The sequence below is a fragment of the Pogoniulus pusillus genome, chromosome 4, assembly GCF_015220805.1.
Source record: "Pogoniulus pusillus isolate bPogPus1 chromosome 4, bPogPus1.pri, whole genome shotgun sequence".
Lineage (NCBI taxonomy): Eukaryota > Metazoa > Chordata > Aves > Piciformes > Lybiidae > Pogoniulus > Pogoniulus pusillus.
The window spans coordinates 21,024,978-21,046,882 of record NC_087267.1 but is presented as its reverse complement, the minus strand read 5'-3'; positions in this window follow the sequence as shown (position 1 = coordinate 21,046,882).

Below are 21,905 nucleotides of genomic sequence, written 5' to 3'. Positions count from 1 at the left end.
AAAATCACCCAGACTAGACTCAGTGGCTCTAGAAAATTGAATGAAGCTTTATACTTACAGCTTAGCACAATGTACAAGCAGATATTTACAGTCTATACAGAAATACATACATTTAAAAGGTAATACAGAAACACAACAGCCCTCCCAGAAACCAGAGTCCCCAGGAGGTGCTCCCAACCACCCTTCCACCTTCTCCCCCCTCCTCTACCTTACCCCAGACTTTGCCTTACGTTCAAAGGTGAGTTTGGAGGGTTGGCCATGGGGGTTAGGAAGCAGAAAGATTAGTCAGGCAAGTTAGAGAGAGAAGTGCAGCCCAAAAAGCCCAGAGAGATTTTCTCTTATCTGTATTTATGTTCTTGTTCTTATACATCTCAGCAATCATAGAATCATAGAATCAACCAGGTTGGAAGAGACTTCCAAGCTCATCCAGTCCAATATATCACCCAGCCCTGTCCAGTCAACTAGACCATGGCAGTAAGTGCCTCATCCAGGCTTTTCTTGAACACCTCCAAGGATGGCAACTCCACCACCTCCCTGAGCAGCCCATTCCAATGACAAATCATGAGTGAAGCAGACATCACCATTGTTTCCTTTTCACAGCCTATAATCTAATTCTTCTCACCATAATATCCCAGCCAGGCACAAACTAGCACACAGAGCTTTTAAAAATTATAAACACCCCAAATCAACAGATTCTAACAGCTCATGGCAGTTCTTAATGAAAGCATACGCAGAAGATACTTGCTAGGTGCAGGATGAAAACCCAATCCTATCAAAACACATCCTACCTCTGTTCAATTAAAAGAAATATCTGAACAGGGTGCTTGCTTTGGCAACCTGAGAGAGACTTTATTGCATACATACCCTGATCCCTGATAACTTCTTGGGAGGTGATCTGCTGGAAAGCAGTCCTGTGGAAGGGGACCTGGGAGTGCTGGTGGATAACAAGTTAACCATGGCACAGCAATGTGCCCTTGTGGCCAAGAAGGCCAATGGGATCCTGGGGTATATTAGGAAGAGTGTGTCCAGCAGATGAAGGGAGGTTCTCCTTCCCCTCTGCTCTGCCCTGGTGAGACCTCATCTTGAGTATGCATTCAGGCTCTGTTGTGGAGGGTCTGTCAGCCCAAACAGAGGCTTCTTTGTGCCCCTACATGCCTGGACATAATTTTCTGCCAGGACCCCTGGTTGTAAACAGGGTTGTGTAACACACACACACACACACAACTTGTGTATCCCTGGGGCAAGCCCATGTGATCCCCATATTTGTGAGAGTCCAGGCAAACAGCTCCTACCTATTATGGTAATGTTTGGCTTACTGCCAACCTGATTGGTCACTCTGGTGGCCAAAGGGCGCATTAATCTCAGCCCACAGTCTATAAAGAGGAATGCACAGGAGAAATACGTGTTCAGATCTGTTCAGACCAGCTCTCTGACCCTGCCTGCAGCACAGCTCAGCTCTCTGACCCACTTGCAAGGATCAGCTATAGTTCTGACCTTCACCTGAAGCACTCAGCCACTCATACATACGCTCGGATGCCATTGCATAGCTCTGACGCTCTCTGAGGCTCAGACCTCATGCTTTGATTCATTCGCAGCTCACCTGACTGCATACTTTAGATGCAGAGCTCATTCATGCCTGCTCACACACATATATATAAGGAGCCAATAGAACCTCCTAAAGCCAGCTGTGCATATCTGCAAGCTGCCTAGCATTCATTTACAGAGCTCAGTCTCCCAGCAGCCTGGAGAGAACCAGGAAAGCAGACCTCTGGACTGTCTGCACCCACACACCCACAGCCTGAACCCATGTGAAGAAGTCCGTGCCAGAAACTTCACAGACATTTTTCTCCTGCTCCTGGAATCCTGCCAGATGATAATCCCTGGATGCAGTATCCAGAAGAAGACAGCAGCATCGAGGCAGAGATCGTCCCACACCAGGAGACCAAAGGTTAGAAAAAGAAACCTGTTTACCCCAGAGACTGGGAAGATTTTCCATTTCCCCTCATGTTGGGAAGATTCCAGCCTCACAGAGTCCACAGAGAGACCCCTGGAAGTCTGGACACTGGGCAAAGGCTGTGACACAACCCCGGGAGGGTGATTAATAATTAATTAAATAATTAAATAGTTACTTAAAGCTTCTAAGTAAGCTTTAATTCCTCTGTAATATAAGTTATCTCCACCTTAGAGCAGACAGAGTTTCAGCCCCTCTGCTGGGCAAACAGCATAAGTTCCTAAGTGGCACTAAGCCAAAAGGGAAACCTCTCTCTGTTTATAGTTCAAATGTTTTGCCAGTTATTGACCAAATCCCTGTGTAGCCTAATCATGTTTATAACCTTGCACAAAAGAACTAAATATTAATACATACTGGTTCATAAATATTAATTTTAATAAATTATGGTTTTATATAAAATTTATATCACCTCAAATTAATTTCTCACCTCTGCCAAATAGGCGTAGGTAGAGAGAATGCCCCTCCGCAACAGGCTCCCCAGTTGAAGAGGGACAGGGATCTGCTGGAGAGAGTCCAGCAGAGGGCTACGAGGATGGGTAGGAGACTGGAGGGCATGGCTGATGAGGAGAGGCTGAGAGACCTGGGGCTGCTTAGTCTGGAGAAGACTGAGAGGGAATTTGATAAATGTTTATAAGTATCTGAGGGCTGGCTAGGAGTGGGGGACAGGCTCTGCTCACTGCTCCCTGGGATAGGACAAGGAGCAATGGGTGTAAGTTGCAGCACAAGAGGTTCCACCTCAACACAATGGGGAACTTCTTTACTGTAAGGGTCACAGAGCACTGGAACAGGCTCCCCAGAGAGGTTGTGCAGTCTCCTTCTCTGGAAACTTTCAAGGCCTGTCTGGATGTGTTCCTCTGTGATCTCTGTTAGATAGTATTGTTCTGCTCTGGCAGGGGGGGTTGGACTCGATGATCTCTTTGGGTCCTTTCTAACCCCTAACATCCTATGATCCTGTAATCAAATCCCCTCTTGGCTTTCTCTTCTCCAGGCTAAACAGTCCCAGGTCCTTCAGTCTTTCTTCATAGGGGAGATGTTCAGGTCCCTCAGTCATCCTTGTGGTTTGCCATTGGACTCTTCCCAGCAGGTCCCTGTCTCTCTTGAACTTGGGAGCCTGAAACTGGACACAGTATTCCAGGTTTGGCCTCACCAGGGCAGAGCAGAGAGTGAGAAGAACCTCTCCAGTCCTGCTGGACACACATTTCCTGATGCATCCCAGGATGTCATTGGCTCTCTTGGCGACAAGGATGTCATTGGCTCTCTTGGCCACAAGGGCACATTGCTGGCCCTTGCAGAACTTGCTGTCCATCAGTCTTTCTCTGTGGAGCTGCTCTCCAGTAGAGCAACCCCTAGGCTGGAGTGGTGCCTGCTGTTATTCCTCCCCAGGTGCAGGGCCCTGCATTTCTTATTATACTTCACTTTTTCTGTTCCTTCTGCTTCTTGAAAGGAGGTCTACTGACAGTGAAACAAAAATTAATTGCTTGCTTTCTCTTTCTTTCTGTCTTTCTGTCTTTCTTCCTTTCTTCCTTTCTTCCTTTCTTCCTTTCTTCCTTTCTTCCTTTCTTCCTTTCTTTTTCCTTAAAATAAATGTTGAGGAAAATTAGAAAAATAGAAGATATTTTGCATGCTACAAAGCATTTCTGTTTACCACCTGAGGTCTTAAGCCACAATAATTCCCTGTTTTGATCACTGTTAAAAGACAGGAGTCCTAATGGGGTCTTCTAAGCTTTCATCTGCTGCCATTTCTACTCCACCCCAATATCTTTTGTGCCCACAGTGATTTTTAATCTGCTCTTTTGTGAGTGGAGCTTCTTTGAGTTGAAGAGGGTTTGGTGGGCTGCAACAAATGCAAAATTGAAGGCAAGTTATAGGTCAGGTTGCTCAGGGAGGTGGTAGAAGCTCCATCCCTGCACATCTTTAATGCCAGGCTGGGTGTGGTTCTGGGCAACCTGATTTCATAGAATCAACCCGGTTGGAAGAGACCTCCAAAACCACCCAGTCCAACCTATCACCCAGCCCTGTTCAATCTCATCCCATTGGCCTCTGCCCACCCATCCAGCCTGGCAAGGTCCCTCTGCAGGGCTCTCGTATCCTCCAACAGATCAACACCTGCTCCTAGCTTCATGTCATCTGCAAACTGATGCTGGACTCAATCCCTTGGTGCAGATCATCAGTAAAGATATTGAACAAGACTGGGCCCAGCACTGATCCTTGGGGATTTAGTGTAAAGTGTCCCTGCCCATGGTAGGATAAGTGCAACTAGATGATCCTTGAGGTTTCTCTCAACCCTGACAATTCTGTGATTCCATGAATATAGGACAATTGGGAGTTAGGAAGTTTGGTTCAGGACCTATCAGTGACTGAACTAGTGGGACATGAGGCATGGGAGGGCATTTGTGCTGGCTTGATGCAGGAAACTGACCATATGCAGGAACACCAGCTTCCTTTGTGGAGTGCTCTGGGAGGCCAAGGTAGAAAAGGCTTTAATCATATTCTTGCAGGAGTAGTTTTCCCTGGCTCAGTTGGAGCTATTTGCACACAGAAGCTATGGAGTAAGTTACTAGAGGGTTATTAAACCAGCCTAAAAAAGGAGGGGAAGGGGAGAGAAAAAAAACCCACTGAAGGGAAAACATTTAAAAGCCAGAATGCCACCCCCTGCTTTCCACCAAAGCTGCAGCAGCTGAGTCTCAGCAATCTCCTTGTAACCTGTCTGCTATGTTTTAAAGGATGTTTTCCCTCTCTGTGACTGCTTGGTGTTAGGAAACAGCGATTAAAATATTCAGTCAAGGGCTTAACCCTTGATTGTTTCTCTGTTTTGACCCCCATTTAGCAAAAACCCTGCAACAGGAGCTCGGGGTTGGGGGGCATTGTGGGGCACAGCCAAGTTCCTGCCAAACTCCACCGCTCCCATCCTGAGGTGCAACTCAGTCATGCAGCCTTTCTTCTGTGGAACTTGGTGGCATGCAAGGAGAGAGATCATTTGAGCTGAATAGAGACCTTGGCCTGTCCTTTAGGCCATCCAGCCTCTCTCTATGTTCTTTGTCAGGGCCAAACAAGCTCCATATCATTACGCTGGCATTCACTTGCCCAGTCTCATGATGAAAGTGCATTAGCTGAGGGAACTAAACCCATGACATAGAGGAAAAAAGGGGAGGGGGGGAAAAGAAAAAGGAAAAAAAAAGGGAGGTAGAATTGGCATACACAAATTAAAAGACTTTCTCAGGTTAGGCTAACAACTTGTGCCTGTTAAATGAAAATGATCATTAGAAAATTCCCCTGGAGACTTAAGGCTTCAGCAGAAGCTCATTTCACGTATGCACTTGCCCTGCTACACGAACACGTAACCAAGCTGAAAGAAGCATCCCCTCCAATGCTTGGGTGGGGTCTGGGTGAGGGGCGTCCAGCCAGGCACTGCTGGATTGCCATTTGAAAGAAAACTCCTTTTCCTCTTCTTCTTTCTCTCTCCTGGGGTGCGTTAGGAAAAGTGTGGCCAGCAGGCCCAGGGAGGTTCTTCTCCCCCTCTGCTCTGCACTGGTGAGACCAAACCTGGAATACTGCATCCAGTTTTGAGCAACTTGGTTCAAGAGAGACAGGGACCTGCTGGGAAGAGTCCAACGGCAAACCACAAGGATGACTGAGGGACTTGAGTATCTCCCCCATGAAGAAAGACTGAGAGCCTTGGGGCTGTTTAGTCTGGAGAAGACTGAGAGATTTGATCCATGTGTACAAATATCTGAGGGGTGGGTGTCGAGTGGCTGGAGCCAATCTCTTTTTGGTGGTCAGTAGCAATAAGACAAGAAGCAATGGATACAAACTGAAAAAAAAACCTGCCTGGATACATTCACACAGGCTCACAAGACGTTAGGAGTTGGAAGGGACTCAAAGAGATCATCGAGTCCAACCTCCCCCCCCCCCCCCCCCCCCCCCCCCCGCCAAAGCAGGATCATACAATCCAGCTCAGGTCACAGAGGAACACATCCAGATAGGCCCTGAAAGTCTCCAGAGAAGGAGACTCCACAACCTCTCTGGGGAGCCTGTGCCAGTGCTCTGTGACCCTTACAGTAAAGAAGTCCCTCCTTGTGTTGAGGTGGAACCTCTTGTGCTGCAACTTACATCCCTTGCTCCTTGTCCTGGATGCAAGGATCCTCACAGGGATCCCTGTGAATTCTTTCTCAACCACCTGGGACAAAACACAGAAAGGTTCCCAGCAACCGGACCCACTCCCTCCTCCCTATCCCATTACCTCCCTGATGGTTTGTGCCAGAGAAGAAGGTTAGGACAGAGATAAGTGGAGCAGTGTGAAGCTGCTGAAGAAAATTGCAAGGAGAACAAAACCAAGGACAGCAAGAAGAAAGACTTGTTTATACCCTGGCTTTTTACCCCAATTAGCAAACAAATGGAAACAGAGATTTATGTTTTGTTATACCTTTGGATTCCAATAGTCCATTATTTACCCTTTTCGTTTTTTGAGGGATGGGTGTCAAGTGGATGGGACCAATCTCATTTTGTGGTGCTCAGTGTGATGCTTTAGAAATCACCCAGACTAGACTCAGCTCATCTGGAAATTGAATGAAGCTTTATATTTACAGCTTAGCACAATATACAAGCAGATATTTATCATCTATACAGTTATAGACAGAAATATATAAGTTGAAAAGTAATGCAGAAACACAGCAGCCCTCCCGGAAACCAGAGTCCCCAGAAGGGGCTCCCAATCACCCTTCCACCTTCTTCCCAACCCTCTACCTTACTCCAGACTTTGCCTTATGTTCAAGGTGAGTTTGGAGAATTGGCCAGGTGGGTTAGAAAGCAGAGGGATTAGTTAGGCAGTAAGTCAGAGAGAGAGAGAGAGAAGTGCAGCCCAAAGCCAGAGAGCAAAACTCTGTTATCTATGTTTGTGTTCTTGTTTTTATACATCTCAGCAAGCCTACGAGTGCAGAAGATATCACCATTGTTTCCTAATTCTTCTCACCAAAATATCCCAGCTAGGCTCAAACTAGCACACTCAGCAATAAGACAAGGAGCAACAGCTACAAGTTGAAACACAGAAGCTTTCACCTCAACATGAGGAGAAACTTCTGTACAGTGAGGGTGGCAAAGTCCTGCAACAGGCTGCCCAGAGAGGTTGTGGAGTCTCCTTCTCTGGAGACTTTCAAAAGCTTCCTGGATGCATTCCTGTGCAGACTACCCTAGGAGATCCTGCTTGGCAGGGAGGTTGGACTGGATGATCTCCAGAGGTCACTTCCAGCCTCTGAGGTTCTGTGAGTTTGTGATTTTTACCTTTTTCTTTCTTTCTTTTTTTTTTTTTTAATCAATGTCTCTAGGAACTTCCTAATCCTTGTTTACACTTAGACACAAAAACTAAGCTGAACATTAAACCAGAATATATTGCTTCTCTAAGAAAGTCTCCGAAGTTAGGACTGATACAAATAAGGCTGGAAGCTTACTGATGCTGGCAAGCTTCGCCTTTGTGCAAAAGCTTAAGGAAGGATGGAGCTTTGCCTCATCTTCTGGTGACTAAGGAGTAATATCAGAAACAAGAAAATAAACATATCCCAGGAAGCACCCCCTACAGACACACACATTTCTGTCATCTGCTGAACTTAGTGCCATGGTCTAGTTGACTGGATAGGGCTGGATGATAGATTGGACTGGATGATCTTGGAGGTCTCTTCCAACCTGATTGATTCTATGATTAGAATGCAAAGTCTCATTTCACCATTCTCTAACCTGATAAACATTTTACATTCTAATAAAAATCAAAGACCTTTGGGCCCTTTCCCCTGCTTCCTTTTCAGGAATATGTTTGACATCCAGAAGCACAGATGCAGAGTCTAGTTGGAGGGTCAGTACTGGGACCAGTACTATTCAATATATTCATCAACAACCTGGATGAGGGCACAGAAGGAACTGTCAGCAAGTTTGCTGAGGAGACCAAACTGGGAGGAATGGCTGACACACTTCAGGCTCTACTGCCTTTCAGACAGACCTGAGCAGGCTGGAGATCTGGGAAGGGAGAAACAGAATGAAATCCATAAGGACAAGTGTAGAGTCTTGCATCTAGGAAAGAACAACCTCATGGACCAGTGGTGGTTAGGGGATGACCTGTTGGAGAGCAGCACAGAGAAAAGGGACCTAGGGGTCTTGGCAGATGGAAAGATGGCAATGAGTCAGCAATGTGCTGTTGTGGCCAAGAAGGCCAAGGGCAACCTGGGGTGTATTAGAAAGGCTATGGTTAGTAGATCAAGAGAGGTTCTCCTCTCTAACCTGGCACGGCTGCATCTGAAGTATTCTGTCCACTTCTGGGCCCCTCAGCTCAAGAAGGACCTCAGGAAACTGCTTGAAACAGTCCAACACATAGCTGCAAAGCTGCTGGAGATGGAACATCTGCCTGCTGAGGACAGGCTGAGGGAGCTTGGAGCAGAGGAGCCTGAGGGCTGCCTTCATTCACATTGATAAAGGTGTGCAGGGCAGTGTCAGGAAGACAGAGTCAGACTCTGCTCAGAGACATCCAATAAGAGGACAAGGGCAAGATAGAGCAGAGGAAGTTCCACAGGAACATAAGGAGAAACTTTTTTACTCTAAGAGTGACAGAGCCCTGGAACAGGCTGCCTGAAGAGGTTGTGGAGCCTAGGGTAGAGTGTCCCTGGGCATGGCAGGGGGGTTGGAAGTAGATGACCCTTGTGGTCCCTTCCAACCCTGACAACCCTATGATTCTATAATTCTAATTCTCTGCAGACTTTCCAAACCTTCCTGGATGTGTTCCTGTGTGACTCTAGGTGATCCTGCTCTGGCAGAAGAGTTGGACTAGATGATCTTTAGAGGTCCTTTCCAACCCCTAATATTCTGTGGTTCTGTGTAATTCTGTGCACACCATGTATTTTACTCAATTATTACCCTTGTATTGCAAAGAAACTTGATACTAAGGCTTTGGTTGTGATTGTTGAAAACATTTTCAGGCATGTAAGTGCTTAAAGCCAAAGATGATCATTAATATGATCTAGGACACTCTGTCAAGGAGAGACCATCAAAAAACATATTCCTTCTCCTCAATAGAACCCAAAGCCAAGTGCATAAAGAAGTGAGTGTAGGTGGACTTGTGCAAACAGCCAAATACCTGGTTTGTTTGTGCTGGAAGGACTTTGCCTCCTCTTCCTCTTCTGACAACCATAAATTCAGGTTTCCCAAGAGAGGTGGCCTGTAGCAGTCTTAGAATTTTACCTCTTTGAGGAAAACTTTGAAATTCTTCACACAATTTTCTGTGCTCTCCAAGGGTTTCACAGGACCACAAAGATATCCCTTACAGGAATATTAACCAAAACCCTAGAAAAGTAAAATGCAAAAAACAACAAAGTGAACTAGAGGAAAATCAACTATTATCTGGTTATAGTGTCACACGTTTTGAGGACAGATGAGAAGATCAGGCTGCCTAAGGTGACAACCTCAGTCTGTCTAAGGTGAGAACCTCAGTCTAAGGTGACATCCCCAGTTTGCCTAAGGTGACAACCCCAGGCTAAGGTCACGACCCCAGTTTGCCTAAGGTGACAACCCCAGGCTAACATCACGACCCCAGGCTGACTAAGGTGAGAACTCCAGTATGTCAAAGGTGAGAACTCCAGTATGTCTAAGATGAGAACCTCAGTCTAAGGTGACAACCCCAGTTTGCCTAAAGTGACAACTCCAGTCTAAGGTCACAACCCCAGCCTGTCTAAGGTGACAACTCCAGGCTGCCTGAGGTGAGAACCTCAGTGTATCTAAGGTGACAATCTCAGGCTAAGATGACAACTCCAGTTTGCCTAAGATGACAACCCCATGCTGTCTAAGTGAGAGCCCCAGCCTGCCTAAGGTGACAACCTCAGGCTGCCTGAGGTGAGAACTCCAGTATGTCTAAGGTGACAACCCCAGTATGTCTAAGGTCACAACCCCAGGCTGCCTAAGGTGACAACTCCAGGCTGCTTAAGGTGACAACTCCAGGCTGTCTAAAGCACAAACCTCAGTTTGAGGTGATGACCCCAGGCTGCTTAAGGTGACAACCGCAGTCTGCCTAAGGTGACAACTGCAGTCTGTCTAAGGTGACAACTGCAGTCTAAGGTGACAACCACAATCTGCCTAAGGTGACAACCCCAGGCTGTCTAAGTTGGCCTTATTAAAAGCCTCACAATTTCACCCATTCCTTAACCCTGATTTGTTGGAGAAGAAGGAAGTTCCAGACCAGCATGAGGAAGAACTTCTTTACTGTAAGGGTCACAGAACACTGGAACAGGCTCCCCAGAGGGGTCGTGGAGTCTCCTTCTCTGGAGGCTTTCAAGCCCTTGTCTGGACGTCTTCCTGTGTGACCAGAGCTAGATTCTATGGTCCTGCTCTGGCAGGGGTCTTGGACTCAATGATCTCTGGAGTTCCTTTCCAACCCCTAATGCCCTGTGATGCTGTGGTCAGAGCACCAGTGTTTTTGCACAGAACCCCTCAATGCCACCCTGTAAGCCTCCAAGAAATGATAAGTTTTTATAAGCAGCACCTTGTTTTGGTCTGGTACTTCTCACCCAAGACTCTCAGCTTCTGCCAGTAAAGTGAGTGCAAGGAGAAAAGAGCAGAGAGCTACAAAGGCTTGCAGCCTGATTAGCCCAAGAATGAGGCCAAGCTCCTGTCCACGTCTCTGTCTTGCACCTGGGAAAGAAAAACCCCAGGGATCAGTATAGGTTGGGGACTGACCTGTTGGAAGGCAGTGAAACAGAAAAGGACCTGGGGGTCCTGGTGAATGGAAGGTTTACCATTAACCAGCAATGTGTTCTTCTGGTCAAGAAGGCCAGTGCCCTTTTGGGGTGTATTAGAAATGCTATAGTTAGTAAGTCAACAGAGGTTCTCCTCACCTTCTACTCTGCCCTGGTGAGGCTGCATCTGGAATACTGTGTCCAGTTCTGGGCCACTCAGTTCAAGAAGGACCTCAGGGAACTGCTTGAGAGAGTCCAACACAGAGCCACAAAAATAATTAAGAGAAGGCAACATCTCTCTTACGAGGAGAGTCTGATGGAGCTGGGACTCTGCTGCTTGGAGAGGAGGAGCCTGAGGGATGACCTCATTCATGTTCATAAAGATGTAAAGAGTGTCACTTCCATCCCCTGACATTCTGTGATGCTGTGATTCTTTCTGCAATCTTCTTCTGCTCTGGTATCTGTACAGAGGATACATTCATGATCTATTTCACTTCTGTGGCACAAAAAATCCTGAGATATATTTACCTGTCTCCTATGTTCACTGTCCCTTTTCCTCTACTCTCCCTTCTCCTCTGGTGTTATCAATTTTAACCAGTGGACTACAAATAAAGGTTCATGTTAAAAGACCTGTACTGCAGAAGCAGCTCTGTAAGTGGACCTTCACATGTTGTAAATTAGCATGTATCTGCTAACTATTAGGACAGTTTAAACCATCTGATGATCCTGTTGACTTACCACCAAGTTCCTCTGCAAAAGGAGGATAGTAATTAAGTCCAATACGTGGCATGCATGGAGCAGAGCATTTCTAGGCATTCATTAATGTTTCTTGGAGGATGCTGAAGCACACAGAGGAAAATGAGTCATCACTTTACAACGGTATCAGAGAAAGAGCTACTTCCATTGGTTTGAGGTTTGTTAAACTAAAGCACATGTTGAATGGGAGCAGTAGCTCTGCAAGGAGACATCTCAACCCTAGCTGGAATCACAGTGCAGTCATGTAAATGATTTGCACCCTGGTGCCCAGAATAAATATTTATTAAGCCTGCCTTTAAAAATGTAACAATTGGTTTGCTTATCACTATTGTAGGCTGCAGGATGTCAAGTATAAACATTTACATTTTCTCTTTGTTCCCATCAGTGAGCATTTGAATTTCACTGTAAGCAGTGGCTTTGCATTTGGTGGGGAACATCAAGCTTCACATCCCACTGCTGCTGGTAAGCACAGTCTTTCCCTTTGCAAACTTGGATGTAGGGAGCTAACCTGTCAGCAGCTGCATGCCTCAGGTAAGGAACCTCTCCAACAAAAGGTACCTCCAGCAGAAGTGGAGGCCAGCCTGCAAAACCTTGCTCGTTGCATGTTCATTGCAATGCTTATGTGGTATGCTGCATGGGGTGTGACACTGCGCAGCCCCTGTGCAGGGTAACTCCTGGCAGACCTACTAACATAATTTAAGGCAGCTATAGAGAAATGACAGGATTCAAGTTGCACTGCCAATAAATGGTATTTCTGGGGCTCCCTCAGATTTCCCACCCACTTTAATCATATCCTGAGACTGCAAGAAGGGAGAAGGAAGCAGCTTCTGTGCTCCTTATGCCTGTTTGAATGAGCCTCTGAGGTACAGCTGCTCTGGAGGCCTTCCCTTTGGCTAGAGAAAAAAAGACTGCTGAAGGCATGTGGGCACCTAAAGGCATAGGCAAAGACCCACAGGATTTTTCAAGAACACCTCAGCAGCCTTTCAGAAGACTTTCTTCCTGCCTATCTGCATCTTTGTGTGCCTACAAGTCTTTGAAAAATTGGCCTTTAGCCCCTTATCCTTACAAAAGTATTTCCTTAGGAATGAATGACTGGCAATCACAGAACCAGGCGCTCCCTTTTAAATCCAGTACAAACAGCTAGAGCAGATAAATCACCACAAGGCCAAGGACTCAGATGGACATTTTGCCAAAGCAACTCCCAAGAATATAATTTTTAAGCTGCCTGAATGTGTTAATGCATGGATAAAGTGTTTAAATCCTGGCTGCACAAGGGTTTTAAGTACAGTTCTCACCTAGTGGCTGTTTATCAAAATTAAGGTGCCAGTGTCAGAATTAGGCAGTATCAAAAAGATATTTCCTGAAAACTGATCTCTGCAGTGGTGTACCAAGCCACAGAAGTGAATGAACAATTAGATGTTCCAAATAATAAAGAAAAAGATGGACACAAGATCCACTAACTATCCAGAGCGAGGAAGAAAATCCCTGCACAAGCACAGTACTACAGCGTTCTCAGTTGTAATCACATGGCATCACAGAATGTTGGGAGTTGGAAGGCACTTCCAGAGATCATTGAGATCAAATTCCCTACCAAAACAGGATCACCTAGGGCAGGTCACACAGGAATGCACCCAAGTGGGTTTTGAAAGTCTTCAGAGAGGGAGACTCCACAACCTCTCTTGGGCAGCCTGAGCCAGGGCTCCATCACATCCCCAAGTCTGTAGCTTACCATGGGGCTGTTTTCCCTCAGTCTATCTTCACAGGAGAGATGTTCCAATTCCTGCAGCTATCAAACTAGTGGACAGCAGAACAGATAGAATGTGATCATCCCCACAGAGATTTCACACATACTTTCGAAGCATCTGCGCGTTATCTTTGCAGGATCACTTAGGGCAGGTCACACAGGAATGCATCCAGGTGGGTTTTGAAAGTCTCCAGAGAAGGAGACTCCACAACCTCTCTTGGGCAGCCTGTGCCAGGGCTCCATCACTCTCACTGTTAGGAAGCATCTCCTTGTGTTGAGGTGGAACCTCCTGTCTTGTAGCTTGTGTTCATTGTTCCTATCATTGGGCACCATTGAAAAGAACCTGGTACCTTCATCCTGACACCCACACCTCAGATATTTACATACATTGATAAGATACCTTCTCAGCCTTCTCTTCCCCAGACTAACCAGCCTCAGGTGTCACAGAATCACAGAAAACATCTGGTTGGAAGAGACCTCAAAGATCATTCAGTCCAACCCTTGACCTAGCACTGAAGGGTCGACACTAAACCATGTCCCTAAGCACCAGGTCCACAGGCTGCTTAAACACCTCCAGGCACAGTGACTCCAGCACTGCCCTGGGCAGACCATTCCAGTGTTTGAGAACCCTCTCTGTGAAGAAATATTTCCTAGTATCCAGCCCGAACCTCCACTGGCACAGCTTGAAACCCAGGTGCTCCAGGCCCTTCTACAGCCTTGTTGCCCTTCTCTGGACATGCTCCATCCCCTCAATGTCCTTCCTGTAGTGAGAGGTCCAGAACTGAACACAACACTCCAGTGTTGCCTCACCAGTGCTGAACACAGGGGGATGATCACCTCCTGTCCCTGCTGGCCACAGTGTTTCTATCCTAAGCCAGGATGCCATTGGCTTTGTTTGCCACCTGGGCACACTGCTGAGTCATATTCAGTCAACTGCCAGCCAATACCTCCAGGTCCCTTTCAAAGTTGCAGCTTTGCAACCATATATCCCCAAGTCTGTAGCTTAATGATGGGGTTGTTGTCTCTCAGTCTTTCTTCACAGGAGAGGTGGTCCAATTCCTGCAGTTATCAAACTAGTAGACAGCAGATCAGATAGAATGTGATAACCCCCACAGAGATTTCACACCTGCTTGCAAAGCATCTGTGCGTTATCTTTGTACATTAAGCTGCTGTAGTCCTTCAAAGTGATTAGACTCCAAAATCCTAAGACCTTTCTATATGCTCCAAGTTTTCTACAGCAGAATGAACAGCCTGGAGTTTGTGCTGCACTTTGAAGTCATTTTGATGTTATGAGAACAGCAGACAGTCTGTAAATGAGGCAGACAAAAGGTAAATGTATCTTCACTGAGAGACCATAGAATCATAGAATCAACCAAGTTGGAAGAGACCTCCAAGATCATCCAGTCCAACTTAGCACCCAGCCATGTCCAGTCAACTAGACCATGGCACTAAGTGCCTCAGACAGGCTTTGCTTGAACATCTCCAGGGACAGTGACTCCACCACCTCCCTGGGCAGCCCACTCCAATGGCAAATCATTCCCTCTGGCAACAACTTCCTCCTAACATCCAGCCTAGATCTCCCTGGCACAACTTGAGACTGTGTCCCCTTCTTCTGTTGCTGGTTGCCTGGCAGAAGAGACCAACCCCCACCTGGCTACAGCCTCCCTTCAGGTAGTTGTATACAGCAATGAGGTCAGCCCTGAGCCTTCTCTTCTCCAGGCTCAACAACCCCAGCTCTCTCAGATCATCATTACCACCACACCATAATATAATAATTTTTTCCCACCAGAAATATGCAAAGTAATTGGAAATCAGAGTGCTAGTTTGAAGCTAGATGGAATATTTTGGTGTGGAGAATTGGATTATAGGCTGTGAAAAACAAACAATGGTGATGGCTACTTCATTCAGAGGCTTCCTGAGATGTATAAAACCAAGAACAGAAACATAGATAACGCACTTGCTCTCTGGCTCTGGCTGCCTGCACTTTTCTCCCTACCCTGCTGTAACTAATCCTTCTGCTTTCTAACCCCCTGGCTGATTCTTCAAACTCATCTTGATCATAAGGCAAAGTCTGGGTTAAGATAGAGGGGTGGAAGGGAGGTGGAAAGGTGGTTGGGAGCTCCTCCTGGGGACTTTGGTTTCTGGGAAGGCTGTTGTGTTTCTGTATTCTTTTTAACTCATATATTGCTAGATATAGCTGTCCTGGGTTAAGGTGGATCCCTCCCCTGGTAGGGTAAAATCACCACACGATGGATTTTTTTTGGAAAGTCAGAGAAAAGTGAAATTGTGTTTCTTATAATTCAAATATAACAGTATAAGGAAAAATAAACTACTACAGGGGTATAATAACCTTAATGAAGATGGGGAAGGGGTCAAGCGGTGGCAAAGCAGCAAAGCAGCAGCAACCAAAACAGCAGTGGGGAAGATAGCAGGCAGGCACAGCTCAAGCAGCAGAGGCCAGCAAGGGGAAAGAACAAGCATCAAGGCATAAAGCTCTTGATGCTCCAATGGAATAATATTAACTTATCCATTGCTGCCATTATATGGCCTATCCCTGGAATGTTCACCTCTCCCCTGTGTCTGAGCTAGAAATGTAGCTCAAATGGCCACAATAGCTGTATGTATATTGTAAATATCTGCTTGTATATTGTGCTAAGTTGTAAATATAAAGCTTCATTCCTTAATTTCCAGTTTAGCTGAGTCTAGTCTGGGTGATTTCATATGGGGGGTGGGGGGAGTGGGGGTGGGTAACATCCAAACCATCCCATCTTTAGTTTGGTGCTTCCAAGTGGTGCTAATTAAATTTAATTGATTGCTAATTAAGTCTGGAGATTAAGAACTAAGCTATATTACATTTTATTTTCTATTTTGTACCATCAAAATCGGTGCCCTCTTGCTTGCTCTAGTGCGGAGGAAGATTAAAGTAATGTTTTGGGGGTTTTTTTTATTTTGGAGAGGATCTTCTTGGCTGGATTGGCTGTAATGTTACTGAAACTCTTTCCAGCTCTGTTTTCAGTAAGTCAGGAAATAATACAACTGTTGGAATTTATTCAACATCTCTGATGAGGGTAATTCTCCCTAAAACAGAATTACCAAATCTCTGTAGTGAGAGGGATGAGTTGCCCATTCATCAGGTGATTCATCAACTGGAGAATCAGGCTGTCATCGAGAAAGCTCATTCACCTTTCAACAGTCCCATCTGGCCTGTGCGCAAGCCTAATAGAGACTGGAGGCTGACAGTTGAATTTCGTGCCTTCAACGAGGTGACTCCACCCATGAGCGCAGCTGTGCCAGACATGCTGGAACTCCAGTATGAGCTGGACTCAAAGGAGGCTAAATGGTATGCAATCATAGACATTGCTAATGCTTTCTTCTCTATTCCCATAGCAAAGGAGTGCAGGCCTCAGTTTGCGCTCACCTGGAGGGGAATCCAGTACCAGTTCAACCGTTTGCCTCAGGGGTGGAAACACAGCTCAACCATCTGTCACTCAGTCATCCACAATGCACTGGAGAAAGGTAAAGCTCCAGAACACATCCTATTCATTGATGACATCATTGTGTGGGGCCAAACTGCTGAGGAAGTCTTCGAGAAAGGTAACAAAATCATTGACATTCTGTTGCAAGCAGGTTTTGCCATTAAAAGAGACCTGCTCTTTGACCTGCATCAAAGGACCTGCCAGAGAAATTCAGTTTCTGGGAGTGCAGTGGCAGGATGGTCACCATCACATTACACAGGATGTGATAAACAAAGTCTCCACCATGGCAGTTCCCATAAATAAGAAGGACACTCTATCTTTCTTGGGTGCAGTGGGATTTTGGAGACTACACATTCCTGGATTCAGTCAAATCGTCAGACCTCTGCATGATGTGACTCATAAAAAAAACAACAATCAGCCTTTGATCAGATAAAGCAAGATGTAGGCCATGCAGTGGGCTTAGGACCTGTTTGAACCTTGTAAATAGTCCCTCCCCAGCCCTCCTGTAGACCCCCTTCAGATACTGTAAGGCCACTACAAGGTCTCCTTGAAGTCTTCTTTTCTCCAGGCTGAAAACCCCAACTCCCATAGCCTGTCCTCATAGGGAACAGCGTCAAGCTGCACCAGAAGAGGTTTAGACTGGATATTAGGAAAATATTTTCATTGTGAGAGTGACCCAGAATTAGAAGAAGCTGCCCAGGAAGGTGTTTGAGTCACCAACCCTGGATGGTAGAGGTCATTTAGATGTGGTACTTAGCAATACGGTTTAGTGGTAGACTTGATAGAGTAGGGTTAATGGTTGGACTTGATGATCTCAAGGTTCTTTTCCAACCTGAATGATTCTATTACCTTGATTTTTTGGTGACATTTCATTACCTGGCACCCAAACACGCATTCCTCTTTTGCATTGACTTAAAGCTGGTGAGATCTACCGGCTGTGTAGAGTGGCCTCTGAACAGGGTGAGCTCCTTTGGCTGGATGAGGGTGTGGTCAGCCTGCTCTAGGGTAGGGTGGCCCTGGGCATGGCAGGGGGGTTGAAACTAGATGATCCTTGTGGTCCCTTCCAACCTGACTGATTCTATGATTCTATTATTCTGGCCAATAAATTCAAAGCTTTGTGCCTCCTTTGACCAAGCAGGCACACTGAGAGTAGCACAGGACACCTAACACGTGGTGCTAAGCCCCCTAGCCCTCAAGGCCTTGCCTTACTGTTTGCTCATCTGACTCACTCCCAGACCCCAGCACAACAGGAGGAGGAGAGCAAGGGCTAAACCAGCCTGGCAAGATTTGTGCCCTAGTAGGACGGGGTTTCAGATGGCAAGTGGTCTGCTGAAATGACAAAATCAGTGGTTGAGTGAGTGTGGAAGATAGATCTGGAGTCTAGTCCATCACGTGTTTGTCCAGTGGGAAAAAATAAATAAATAAATAAATAAAATAATATAAAATAAATAAATCAAAATATATTCAAGTTTGTTGGAAGTTGAATGGTCTTGCCTAGAGAGAAAACCTGATGGAAGCCACAGAAATTTTATTCATCTCATTGTAACTTTAATTCTTTTGGCTGCAAAACCCTGCTGCTGATTTACATCTTCTGAGGTACTGGTCCCATTTCCAGAAAATGAGCCCCCCAAAAAACAGGAAAATGCTGAGTGAGAGAGAAATCTGTGGGGTTGATTTGGATTTGGTTGCGTTTCAAGTGTATTCAAGGTGGGAGAAGGGGAAAAAAGTGTTGCGCTGTGAGTTGTGAGTCTTTCAACATTAGGAGGAGGAGAGAGGGCAATAGTCAAAGGAAGCATCTCATTAAAATGAGATGTGAAGTAAAATACCTTGGTTATCAAATATGTTTTCTCCAGTTAAAAACTCTCTTTTTTTTATGATTGGTTACTAGGGTAAATAGTTTGGAGTAATTAGAAGATGGGAGACCGATTAGGTCTGCCCAGAGCCTTCTCTTCTCCAGGTTGAGCAACCCCAGCACCCTCATCCTGTTCTCATAGCAGAGGTGTTCCAGCCCTCTGATCATTTTTGTGGCCTTCCTCTGTATCCACTCCATCAAGTTCATGTCCTTCCTATTTTGATAGCTACAGAGTTGGATGCAGTACTCCATGTGAGGTTTCACCCTGCTTCTGGCCAAGTAAACATCATGACAACCATCAGAGCTGTGATCTAGAGCTCTGGAGAAACACAGCCTTATTGGTCAGGCTGAGGAATAATGAGGGAAGAGCTTGCATCTGTGTACACATCCCATAGATAACAGTGCTGTGTAACAGATTTCCAGATCAGGAGGTTTCAGTACAGAATCATAGAATCAACCAGGTTGGAAGAGACCTCCAAGATCATCCAGTCCAACCTGTCATCCAGCCCTAAGTAGACCATGTCACTAAGTACCTCATCCAGCCTTTTCTTGCAGAATCCAATAATGTTGGTAATTAAGGACAAAGCTCCTGGTTGAGTTAGATCAAGTCATTTACAGTAGTGCAGGGAGTCAATGAAGCCCCCCTCAGCACTCCCCTGAGAAGCTGTGCCAACAGCTCATGGCCTCTGCTTGCTGAAAGTATGCCTCTTATTTCAGTGAGCTATCCAGAGAGCTTTACAAGGGCAGGATTTTGTTATGCTTTTGTCTGCACAATTGTCTCCACCCCTCATGGAGGTGCTCTCAACTATAATCAAATCACTTCACCTGCAGCTGGTGACTCATGGGTCTCACCACCCCAGACCACAACCTAGCTCCAGCACCTGCAACTATTAACTATTGCAACTGAACCATCTTCTTCGTGGGCTTTTCCCTGCCTGCCAAACCTCCAGCTCCTCCAGCAGCAGCAGTACTGAACGGTGCCACGCTTCAGCCACCACCATAGCTTAAAGGGAAAAAGGCACATGAGTGTGTGTGTGTCCATGGGATCTGCTGGTTAAATGTTTTCCTTTCCCAGGGGATATATTTGACATCAAGATAAAGGGGCAGCGTGGAAAACAAACTTACTTTCCCCCCCCTCCCTCTCTCTCCTTGGAGTTTGGCATTGTAAAACAAGCTGCACTAGCTGAGATTCTTTTTGAAAGCTCCTTGTTATCTTAGCAGCTGTAATATAAACCACAATCTCCTTAAAGTATCTCTCTACCACAGTTCCCTTCCTAGTGTGGGTTGGAGGGGCAACACATACCATAGTATTCATGAGGAATAACACTTTTTGGTTTTGTTATTGTTGGTTTTGGAAGTTTAGGCACTTTGTTTTTTTAAGCTGGCCGAGGCAATATTATACATTTTCTCCTGGAGCTCTGCTCAAGCCTCTACTTAACATATGTGCAGAATGGGAAAGCATCCATCTCTCTGCACCTCATTAATGGTATCTTCCTTGCCGTTTGTTTCCATCCTGTGGAAGAGGAGTGGGAAGTAAAAGGGGTGATGGTTATGAGGTGTGGGGGTGAAGGATGTGATCAGAGTGGTTCCACATGAGTGTTGCTTGTTTTGATGTTAAGGGTTCTTTGAGGTGCCTCTTGCTCAGCCGTGTCCCATGCAGGGCAGCTCACATTGGTGTGCTGCAGAGAAAGCATTTTTGGTCACTATGGCACAAGGATGCTGCCTGGTGCTCAAGAACCTGTTTGTTAGGTAGCTGTAAGGCTTCCAGCTGATACCTCTTGTGGTTGCCCAAGGGAGCCTTCCTCCTCTTGCCATCTCTGGCCTTATGGAGAGGCTCTAAGAGGTTTTTGGGCTGTCTGGTAAGCGGCGATCTCCACATCCATGTTCCTTAACCCACTCTATTTTTTTCCCTCTCCTTCTTAGTTTCCTCTGCTGGTGTGAAAATGTCTGGGAAAGGAGAAAAGTGGAGGTGCCAGACTGGAGAAGACATTGGCACCCCCTTCTGTAGCACATTTGCCACTACAGATAGCCACCAAAATTTTCCCCCTCCTTCATTAACCTACAGCCCCCTCCCAAACTGGGCACAATGTTCCCAACCATGCATTGGCACAAGCCCTGAGCTAGGTCAAGCCAAAAGCACAGCAATAAAGAAAGAGCAGGTCATGGAAACCTGTTTCCATTATGGTGCTTGTAAACAGCCTTCTAGATTATCTTACTGATTAGCATACCCTACCTGGGCTGTTTCCACCTCTGACAAGCTTGCAGAAACATTGCCACCACAAAATACCTGCAGGAACAGGGGACCTGAAAGAACTCAGCTGAAGGATTTCAATGTCTCTGGCAGAGCATTTCTCACCTCTCTCAGACAAGTTCATTCTTGCCTTCCCAGGAATGCCACACAGAAGAGTGGCAGATCTGGAGACCACCCCTCAGATGAGTGCAATCGTTATTTAGCCTCTTAAAAGGTACCTGTGTCTGACCTCTTCTTACTCCATAACCTCTGCTTTAATCTATGTCTGACAGTTAAAACTCTTTTTTTTTCCCCTCTGGAACACAGATTTGTTACTCTTTCATCCCCTTCAAAAAGAGAAATAAATGAATAATGCTTTTGGAGCTGCCCAAAGAACTCCAGAGTTTGTATCCCATTGTTTTTCATGGTAAGAAAGTCTGGGTTTATGTAAAAGACAAAAAGAAAACACTACACCACCAAAACACAATTTGGCCTGAAGTCTAATTTCCCAATATAATTAAGGAGCTTTGGAGCCACAAAGTCTAACTGCAAATTGAAGTTGGTCTCATAAGTCACTTGCATGCTTTGGACATTCTTACCTTGATGTGGCAGGTGGTGTAACTGCAGCACTCCTTTGCAGGTTGGTGGATTTCTTATCTAATTCAATGAGAGGATCAGGGGGCTCAAGCAACCTGAGATGAAAACACTCCAGCTGAGTCAAGGATGCTGGGTGTGCAAATTGAGTTGCCCATCCTGGCCAGTGTAAGGTGAAAACTGTTGCCCTTCTGCCACTTTCTGATGAGGTTCTAAGGCAACCTGGTTTCCTTCACATTTTCCACAGGCTAAGATCGTGCACATAGTTTCCACTGTGCAATAGACAACCGTTAAATCATTAAGCACCAGTAACTACCATTCATCTGCATTCTTCCCTTTCAGACTGGTTTTCAGCCTCTGATATGGGTCAAGAACTGGCTGGAGGGCTGGGCTCAGAGAGTGGTGGTGAATGGTGCCACATCCAGTTGGCAGCTGTCACTAGTGGTGTGCCCCAGGGATCAGTGCTGGGCCCAGTCCTGTTCAGTACCTTTGTTGATGATCCGGACCAGGGGATTGAGTCCAGCATCAGTAAGTTTG